Raw genomic sequence first — 8,640 nt, forward strand, 5'->3', positions numbered from 1 at the left:
ACTGATCGTTGTATAAATGTTAATGGTCCTAAAATAGCACCAAAAGTGTCCGATCTGTCCGCCATAATGTCGCAGTCACGATAAAGATTGCTGATCACCGCCATTACTAGTAAAAAAATAAAATAAAAATGCAATAAAACTATCCCCTATTTTGTAGACGCTATAACTTTTGCACAAACCAATAATAGGTTATTGCGATTTTTTTTTACCAAAAATATGTAGAAGAATACATATCGGCCTAAACTGAGAAAAAAAAATTATATATTTTTTGGGGATATTATAGCAAAGAGTAAAAAATAATGTGTTTTTTTCAAAATTGTCACAATTTTTTTGTTTATAGCGTAAAAAATAAAAACCGCAGAGGTGATCAAATACCACAAAAAGAGAGCTCTATTTGTGGGGAAAAAAAGATGTCAATTTTGTTTGGGAGCCACATTGCACCACCGCGCAATTGTCAGTTAAAGTGACGCAGTGCCAAATTGCAAAAAGTGCTCTGGTCTTTGCCAGCCAAATGGTCAGTGGATTAAGTGGTTAAGAAAAAAATCGTTATCGGATTTCAACTGTCCTTTTTAATTTTAAATTTTTTTTTTGTAAGGTATAAAGGTTTAAATATGGAGCAAGACCTGAGGTTACCCATAACCATTTTAAATTTTCCACGGTCAAGATAAATTGTAAAGGAAGGAAAGAGAGAAAAGGAAAGAAGAACAAAGGATAGGGGGGAGGAACGAGGGGGGGAGGAGAGAAATGAGGGGGGGGGGGAGCTGAGATGGTGTTGGGTCCGGATAATTAAAATATTAGATTAACGGAACATAGGTGTGATATTATTTTCCAAGCAGCGAGGCACCCTCTACAGAAACGACAAACTGATTCCAAAGCCCCCAAGTTTTAGAGTATTTTTCTTGTTGATGCTGCGCAGCGAGTATTAGATCTTCCATTGTATTGATATCCTCTACTTTATTAAGCCAACCTGCTGTAGTCGGCGATGATTGTTTCTTCCAGTGGAGTGGGATACAGGTGTTCGCACAATGGATCTTTTATAGAGTTTGGGTGAAATGGTGGAGACATGTAGCAAGAAGAAGGCCAGATCATCAGGAATCTTGTATTCAGTGATTTTTTTGAGTGATTTCCCTGACTGCTGTCCAGAAGTGAGTTAGCGGAGGGCACGACCAGAATATGTGGAGTAGCGTTCCCTTGTCCACCTGGCATCTCCAGCAGAGATCATTTGTAGCAGGGTAAAATTTATGTAGTAGGTGAGGGGTGAGGTACCATCTTTTCAAAAGTTTATGATTGGTCTCTTGGATTTTCGTACAGATCGATGATTTGAGGGAAAATCAGGGTGTACCGCAGCTGGGTAGGCGTAAACGTACGCTTCAAGTCACGTTCCCATTTGTGTATGAATGGTAATTGTGGTTGTCCAGCCGAACAGTTTAAGAGGTTATATGTTTTAGATATGACTCACTGAAAGGTGTCCTCGTCTGAGCAGTATTCTTCAAAGCTCGTCAGAGAACGACCAAAGCGCTGTGGGTGTGACAAGGAGTTGAGAAAGTGCCGTAACTGGATAGCAGTCCAGAAGGGGAGTTTAAAGAGGCCAACAGTTCCATAGAAGGCCACGTCCCACCATCAAAAAATGGTATGCCTGAACCCGGCCCCCTTGATGTAAGGTCCTGAACTTATGGGAATCGAGACTGGGAGAGAACTGTGGGTTCCCTATAATAGGGAACAGGGGGGAATCTGTGGCAGAGAGAGAAGTCTGTGTGCAGACCTGTGAGCTTACGCAAAGTGTCGCACCCAATAAAGGATGCGATTTCAAAATTGATGGGAGATGATCATAACATCATAGGGCACCTTTAAATGAAACATCAGTTTGGGCCTGCTTTAGTTGTGCCCAAAGTTTAGCAGAGTGATGACAACACCAGTCTATAATTCTACTGAAGTGAGTTGCCTGATAGTATTTCTGGATATCAGGCAGCGCTAGACCACTATAGTGTTTGGGTAGTCACAGTAGGTGGCGAGGTAAACGTGTTTTTTTGTGTGCCCATATAAATTTAATAAAGAGAGAGTGTACCTGTCTGAAGTAATGGAGTATCCTGATTGGTAGGGCTTGGAATAGGTGGAGGAAATTTTAGCAGGATACACATTTTTAGTAGGTTACGTCTGCCAAACCAGGAGTGTAGTCCCTTATGCCAGGTCTCTAGCAGGATACGGGTTCTAGTCTGTAGGGGCAGGAAGTTGAGTTCAAAGGTACGGGAGATGTTTACAGGAATATAAGTACCTAAGTATTTTAAAGCAGAGTCCGTCCATTTAAGATTGAAGCTAGATTTTAATGTTGGCAAGATGGTATCTCAACTCCCATGGCTTCCAATTTACTAAAATGTATTTTTAAATTGTAAATTGATCCATACATTTCAAATTCTCTTAGGAGGTTCAGGAGTGATATGATAAATAAATCGGCCGCATATGCCAAGATTTTGTATTGGGTATCTACAATCACTAAGCCTTGTATATCCGGGCTGAGTCGGATTTTGCAGAGGAGTGGTTCTATCGACAGAGCAAACAATAGAGCGGACAATGGACATCCCTGGCTTCCGTTTGTGATGGGGAAAGGATCAGACAGAACTCCATTGGCCTTAACATGAGCAGTAGGGTTGGAGTAGATTTTAGCAATCCAGTTAATTATAGTTTCCCCCACTCCAAGATGTTGAAGGACGAAAACATAAATTTCCAATCTATGTGATCTAACGCTTTCTCAGCAGGTTAAGAACCTTATGCTGCGTACACACGATCGGAATTCTCATCTGAAAAAGCTCTGATGGTTTTCCCGACAGAATTCCGAAGGAATTCCAATGGAATTCGGCTCAAGCTGTCTTGCCTACACACGGTCAAACAAAATTCAGACGCGACTAGAAAAAGGAAGTTCAATAGCCAATAGCTTCTGACTCGTAGTTGAATCTGAGCATGCGTGATTTTTGGCATGTCGGAATTGCGTACACACGATCGGAATTACCGATAGAAAGCTTTTCCGTTGGAAAAATTGAGAACATGCTATCAATTTTTGGCTGGCGGGAATTCGGACAGCTAAATTCCGATGGAGCATACACACGGTCACATTTTACGATGAAAAGCTCTCATCTGTCTTTTTCTGGCCAGAATTCTGATCATGTGTATGCGGCATCTTTTCTCTCCGTCAAATCTTTTCTCTCTATGTCGAATATTTTCTCTCTGTGTAGAATAATTCTGGACTAATAGAGTTAAGGTTAGGCACATTCGACCACAGGTTCCATAGACACAGATTGTTATTGTCAGCGCCATGTCGAATCTCCTATCTGTATCGAACTGTTGACACAACGAAAACGAAAATAAAGCATTTATTTATGTCAGATCTTTTTTGTTTTTCGGATTCTGCACTTTCGTTATCGTTTGTTAAAACACTAATGAAAATACCTGAAATTCGGACGTAAATGCATTAGGAAGAAAGTTAATGCACATGTCTACTGCTGACTGGCAATCTCAATTCCTTGGATATCTTTTTATATCCCTTTCCTGTTTTATACAGTTCAACTACCTTTTCCCGCAAATGCTTTGATAATTCTTTTGCTTTCCCCATGACTCAGAATCCAGAAACATCAGATGAAAGATGCAAGGGTCTGTCAGGAGTACAGAAACTAATTGACCTTTTATACACACACAGTAATTAAAAGTAAACAGATCACAGGTGAGGGTGATTACCTTTTTTATATTGTGAAAGATAATGTTACGCTGAGTAAATTGATACCCAACATGTCATGCTTCAAAATTGTGCCCGCTCGTGGAATGGTGACAAACTTTTACCCTTAAAGATCTCCATAGGCGACGTTTAAAAAAATTCTACAGGTTGCATGCTTAGACTTACAGAGGAGGTCTAGGGCTAAAATTATTGCTCTCATTCTAATGATCGAGGCGATAACTCATGTTTGGTTTGAACACCGTTTTCATATGCGGCACTGCTCACGTATGCGTTCGCATCTGCAAGCGAGCTTGGCGGGACGGGTTATGTTTGAACATTTTTCTTTTTTTTCTTATTTATGATTTATTTATTTATTTATTACACAATTTTTTTACACTGTTCTTTAAAAAAATAAAAATAAATTGTGTCACTTTTATTCCTATTACAAGGAATGTAAACATCCCTTGTAATAGAAAAAAAGCATGACAGGACCTCTTAAATAGGACATCTGGGGTCAAAAAGACAATTAAAAAAAAACAATGTATGTAATTTGAAAAAAAAAATATTCCTTTAAGAGCTATGGGTGGAAGTGATGTTTTGATGTCACTTCCACCCTGCAGTGGTATGGAGATGAGTGGGGGCCACCTTCCCCTCACTCCTCTCCATGTCAAGCCAGGGACAGGACACGATCGCTTCCACAGTTGCCGATGGCTCTGGTAAGCGGTGGAGAGCACCAGAGAGCAATGGGAGAGGGCCCCACCGCTCTCTGGTGCTCTCCACCGCTTACCAGAGCCATCGGCAGCGGTGGAGGCGATCGTGTCCTGTCCCTGGCTTGGCATGAAGACAAGTGAGGGGAAGATGCAATAAAAGTTATCTTGCGGTGTATCCGCCGCAGAAACCACTTTTATCTTTAAACAGACTGCCCGCTGAAGCTAGCTGCTGCCATAACAACGGTATTCTTCTTCAAAGTAGTGCCGTAAAACTACTATATATACACACATAGGATAAGGAGTTTAGTCAGAAAGCCGTGGAAAGTCCCATCAGTCGGTACCAGGAATTGCGTCAATGTGGCCTACCATGAAGTGTCCCATATAGCAATTAAACAGGGTGACGTCCTTTGTAGTGACGAAACGCATAGGAAGGAGCGGCATGCTGACGTCACCGTGTGCTGCGTGAGTCCTGGAAGAGAATGGGCTGCTGTCAAGAGCCGGTTAGCTCGACCATTTTGTTTATGCTGTTTTTACTCAACATTATTGTAAGTGTCCATTTGACTTTTTAGAAGATTAATATGTAGTGAAGGTTTTACACTATTCTCCACCACACTGTCAGTAGAAGTAACCAGCCCCGCTTAGGTGTCTCAAAATCCAGGCCTTTCTCCATCTTGTCCGCAAACACCATCCCAGACCACAAAGTCCCCATCACAGATGCAGAACTTTTGGTGACTTCTTCCCCCACCATCAAAGTGTTACTAATCCAAGACCCTGCATTCACTACATCTGGTCACTCACAGTACACAGTACATGGAAATGCCATATTTTTAGTAAATATAAACTACTAAATACCCTTTCTCATCAGCAGTATATAGCAGTCTTGTGACTTTTGTGTCTGGCCGACCACTGGTTTGTAGGAGGAGTTTTCATTCTCCTCCAAGTGTCCTATGAGGCTGCATGACCCCTGACCCTCTGTCTGGACAGTGCTGATTGGCCCTGTGCTGAACACATGCACCCTTAAAAAAGAAAAATAACCCTTTCCCGCCGAGCGTACGCAGATCTGCGTACTCGGCTTCTGGGGGGTATACCAGGATGATGCCCGCACCTGCAGGCATCATCCCGGTACCGTTTTGTTCAGCTGGCGATTGGCTATCCAGGCATAACAACCGATGCGGCTAAAAGCCGCTCGGCTGTTATGCCGGAGGAGCGGTAGGGGACGTCCCCCCCTCCCGCCGCTGTTACCGGTGCTCCCGCTCGATCGGGAGCACCGATTCAAATTCTGCTGCCTTCGGCTGCTGGGCAGGGACTGGAATGAAGCCGTAATCGGCTTCGTTCCAGTCTCCTCATTGTAAACACGGAAGCGACGTCATGACGTCACTTCCCGTTTACTCGGCTGCCAATGGCGCCGGTTTTAAAAAAATATCCGGTATTCAGAATCGCCGTTTTCAGCGATCTGAATACATTGAAGTGTAAAGGAGGGGTGGGGGGTCTTTTAGACCCCCGATCCCTCCATAAAGAGTACCTGTCACCACCTATTACTGTCACAAGGGATGTTTACATTCCTTGTGACAGCAATAAAAGTGGTCAATTTTTTATTTTTTTTTAAAAAAATGTAGTCATTTTAAAATAAATAAAATAAAAAATTCCCCGCGAGCTCGCAAAGCAAAGAAAACGCATACGGAAGTCGCGCCCGCGTATGTAAACGGTGTTCAAATCACACATGTAAGGTATCGCCGCGATCGTCAGAGCGAGAGCAATAATTCTAGCACTAGACCTCCTCTGTAATGCTAACCTGGTAACCGTAAAAAAAATTTAAAGCGTCGCCTATTGAGATTTTTAGGTACCGTACTTTGTTGTCAATCCATAAGTGCGCGCAATTATAAAGTGTGACATGTTTGGTATCTGTTTACTCGGCGTAACATTATCTTTCACATTACGCAAAAAAATTGGGCTAATTTTACTGTTTTTTTTTTTTTTTTATTCATGAACTTTTCCCAAAAAGTTGCGTTTAAAACACCGCTGCGCAAATACCGTGTGACATAAAATATTGCAACAATCACCGTTTTATTCTCTAGAGTCTCTGCTAAAAAAATATATATAATGTTTGGGGGTTCCAAGTAATTTTCTAGCAAAAAATATGGATTTTAACTTGTAAACACCAAATTCCAAAAATAGGCTTAGTCATGAAAGGGATAATTTTTCCAGCAATACGCACTAAACTGAGCATATGCAGAGTGCCCCCAAGGCTCTGTCCTATGAGGAGATGGAGTGGGGACTGTGGAAGAAGGGGAGGATCAGAAAAGAAATGATCAAACTGCCTATTTACACAATGTGCAGGATTAACCCCTTAGGTTCCACAGTGAGTATAACAAGCATGCTTTACTGCATATACAGACTGATTTTACTGTTGTAGGTTTAGTAACACCTGAACTTGGACAATTCTTCTGCAATGAAGGCCCCTTGATCTAATTGGAAAAAGGAGCGTTGGCTGCAAGGAGCATGGCTCTGTTACCGGGTGTGGACAAGAAAGAAGAGATGCACTCCTGCCTATTTCTTACTTTTTCAGGTTGGTTGTCACAGCTTCCTTTAGTGGTTTGGACCTTTGCAGCTTGAAATGTTTCCTTGAGTGAAATTTGATCTGTCTAATGTCTGTCCAGAACTTTTAGTAAGGACAGGAGCTTTAGACTAGGTCAAATGAAGGTTCAAGAGTACTCACAGTACAACTGTTACTGGCACTGGTTAAAATGTTTATGTCGGAATAAGATACAATGCCATCAGATCCATCAAGTTCGCCTGGTTGTATTGTCTGTTGTATAGTCAGTAAAGTTTCCATCTTGAATTTTTCATTTTTTATAAAGGAATTTAGGTAAGTCAAGTCGATGACTGGTCTCCAAGATCAGCTATTTTTGAGGACCATAAAAAGAGGGGAATAAATCCTTTGAAATGTTTCCCCTGTTGGGACCAAAATGGCTGCACCTTGAGCGATAAGGGAATCTGTGTAAGCTAGAAGAACTTCTCTTCTTGTCTTCTCTTTCTTCTCTTCTGACTGAGGAAGACTTGTGGGAACAAAGCGATGTATGGGTGGACTGCTGAACACCCAAGCATGCCCTTGGGAAACTTTTGATGACCCAAAGGTCCTGTATGGAGGCTGCTCAGACATTACAGAAACGGAGTAGACGGGCCCCTACCTTTTCCACCTGGACAGGCTCTATATCAAAAAGACTTAACAGCTTCTTGATTCCCGGAAGAAGTTGTTTTTAAAGACTTCTGACCAGAAGGCTGGTTTCTCCTCCAGTTCTTCCTAAACTCACGACCCGGCCTGTAACGGCGTGCATCCCTAGCACGTTCCAGATTTTGTCTTGCTTCTTCTTCTGACCTAAAAGCCGACGATCCTGGGGTAAGAACCCAGACTTCCCCCCGGTAGCACATGTGATAGCTGAATCCAGCTTATTCCCAAAGAGGGAGGCGCCCTCAAAGGGAATTTTACACCAGGCCTGTTTAGAGGCCGGATCCGCCACCCAAGGGTGTAACCATAAGGCTCGTTTAGCTGTAACATAAGACAGCATGACACGCACTACTAGGCGAATAATGTTCAGAGATGCCTCACCCAGAAACGCTGACGCCATCTTCATCTCGTGTATTGGAGAGTTCTTAAATGCATCCTCATAAATGCTTCTCAAAATCGCACCCATATCATCAGTCCAGCACTCCATAGCTTTAGATAAAGCTGCCAATGCTGGCTTACAGGCCATCCCGGCCGTAATATAGATACGCTTCAAATCTATATCGATTTTTCTTTCAAGACCATCCTTAAAAGAGACAAGAGAGAGGGTATGACAGAGCCACGTGAGTTTGTTGTGCCACATCCTAAAACATAGCAAAAAAGGAGAAAGAGTCCCCTGGGGGTGGATTTTTAAGGCACGTACAAACTAAAATGATATACAAGTTATTTTATTACATAAAACAGACAAAAAGCAAAATAGTATACAGTATACATTTAAAAAGTACACCAACAGGTATATATACAACCAGTATTGATACTATATTCGATTACGTCGTATCATTCATTTAAAAAGAATCACCCTACGTGTTTCGGAGCTTAACAAAGCATATCCTTCTTCAGGGGTGTAGATACAACGTTTTTCTAGAATCTGATAAATAGCAGGGAACAAGGTGTCACAGTTAGATAATATCTAGGCAGGGAATGGCACACAGATGCAACGAATA

The sequence above is a fragment of the Lithobates pipiens genome, unplaced genomic scaffold (genome assembly GCF_037356315.1).
Source record: "Lithobates pipiens isolate NorthernLeopardFrog02 unplaced genomic scaffold, aLitPip1_a1.2 Scaffold_22, whole genome shotgun sequence".
Classification (NCBI taxonomy): Eukaryota; Metazoa; Chordata; class Amphibia; order Anura; family Ranidae; genus Lithobates; species Lithobates pipiens.